The 2,132-nt window shown below is 34.9% G+C and overlaps 1 non-coding gene across 1 annotated transcript; it reads left to right on the top strand.

Moving 5' to 3' along the window:
• Positions 1 to 863: 863 nt before the first annotated feature.
• Positions 864 to 936, top strand: TRNAG-ACC (transfer RNA glycine (anticodon ACC)). The gene has a single exon. It is a non-coding gene; the product is annotated as a tRNA-Gly (tRNA).
• Positions 937 to 2,132: the final 1,196 nt, after the last annotated feature.

The raw sequence follows: 2,132 nt of genomic DNA, 5'->3' as shown, positions 1-2,132 counted from the left end.
ACTTGCACACAGTTGATTGTTAAATCTGATATGGTGCCGCCTTTCTCATTTCAATTTGAGCTCGATTTTATGCAACGTTTCTTAGTTTTTGAAAAAAATAATAAAAGCAATTCTGAGTATTTGAGCTTCAGGTAAGGAAGCAAAATGGATTTTTCAAATGCCCTCTTGAGAAGCAGGGACATCACATTCAGCAGTACAGTTTGTGCACAGCACAACTGCTCTTGGAGACCCCAACCACAACCAGCACGTGCAGGTGGACCCAGACTCCTTCATAGGAGGCACCATTAAGTGCATTATGCTGATTCCAAGGACATTTCATTACCCAAGACCTCCTCCCTACTTTGGTTTTCAGATTTGCACTTAGATTCTTAGAAACATGGACTGATGTGGACAGAGGCATTGTGGGACCTCTCTAGTCCTGGAGATGAGGGAGACTTTACCATTGGAACCCTCCCAAAGTAGGTTAAGTCAAAAGAATTGTAATCAATCTGGGTAATATCATTTGCAATAAAAACAAAGGAGGCTCAGAAACTAATCTGAAGGTAATTTCAAACAAGGATTCTAAAAAAAAAGTGATTTTTTTTCAAATAGTTATTTTTCTAAAAATAAATTACATGCTTGCTTTATTTTAAAAATAAAAGGTTCTCAGTACTTAATTTTTTTCTGCATTCAATTCTCAATTTTCTGTGCTTCTAAGGACAGGAATATCATTTATAATTGACTTTTAACCTTAGCCAAATATCTTATTGGGCTGATGACTAAAACAAAAAAAGAGCAAATTATAGTTTATCTCCTCTTTTTTTTATCTCTGCCTGCACATTATGTGTATGTGAGTACATGTATACATTAAAGTAAGGATGTGGGGAGGGTATAGCTCAGTGGTAGAGCACATGCTTACCATGTATGAGGCCCTGGGTTCAATTCCCAGTACTTCCTTTAAATTAAAAATAGATAAACCTAATTACCACTCCTGCCCCCCAAAAAACTTAAAAAAAAGTAAAGAGGCAGGCTATAAGAACATAAGCAAGAAAAGACATAAGCCTAGTAAAAAGATACATTCTAGAATCAGTCTCAGAGTAGTTGGATTAATTTGAAAAAAAAAAAAAAAAGTGAACTGTGTTTAAATAGTACCACAAATGAAAATTGCATTTTCTGTTATGGTCATAGTTGAGAAACAGCATCACAAAAATGAAAAGGTTCTATATGTTAAAAATACTTAAGGCAAAAACTGAGCAGTTTTTTTCCCCACAAAGCATAAAAAAGGGCTAATTGAAAGTGGACAAAAACCACAAATGGACAACCTATCAAAGAGAAAACTACAACTAATACAAAATATGGGAAAATGTCCAAACACAGAGATGCAAATTAAGGCAAGAGGTCATGCATGATTTCTTTTCTTTTCTTTTCTTTTTTTTTTTGCCTAACAAATTAGTAAAATTTAAGAGAGAGAGAGAGAGAAAACTGACAAGCACAGGACAGTGCCTTCATACATGGTCAGTGGGAGGATAAAACGACATCATTAAAGATGCAGTCTGGACTATAAATTTTAGGGATCTTTAGAAGTTTATAACTTTGAGCCAATTATGACACACCCAAAGGGCCCTTGCTATGGAAGTAATCCTCCTTATTGAAAAAGTGTGAGGTTAAAAGGCTTATGGAAGCCCTGAACGCCCAACAGGAGGAGACTGGTGAATGAAACAGTGGTACATCCACTCGATGGAACGTTGTGCAACCATTACACCTCATGTTTATAAAAGTTAGGTCATAACAGAGGAAAATGTTTATGATAGAATGCTAAATAAAAATTAAGCAGTTCTCAGAGTCATACGTGGGACATTAGCTTGATTATATTAACGAGAAGAAAAAGTACCACCCAAAAATGATGTAAGAGAAAAAAGATTGGAAAGAAATACCCAAATGTAAACTATGATTTTTATTTGAATGATGATTTGAGTGATGGAGCATGCATTTCCTTTTTTTCAACTTTTCTCATTTTCTTTAAAAACCAGAAACAACATCCAAGGCTATAAATATAAAAACCATCAATAGTAACAGGTTACGACTATAGACCAAAAGAAGTAAATGGTGAGGCTCCTATTCTGGTATCAGATGAAAAATTCTACCTTTAAAGG

The sequence above is a fragment of the Camelus bactrianus genome, chromosome 3 (genome assembly GCF_048773025.1).
Source record: "Camelus bactrianus isolate YW-2024 breed Bactrian camel chromosome 3, ASM4877302v1, whole genome shotgun sequence".
Taxonomy (NCBI): Eukaryota; Metazoa; Chordata; class Mammalia; order Artiodactyla; family Camelidae; genus Camelus; species Camelus bactrianus.
This window is presented reverse-complemented; position numbering and strand designations above follow the sequence as displayed.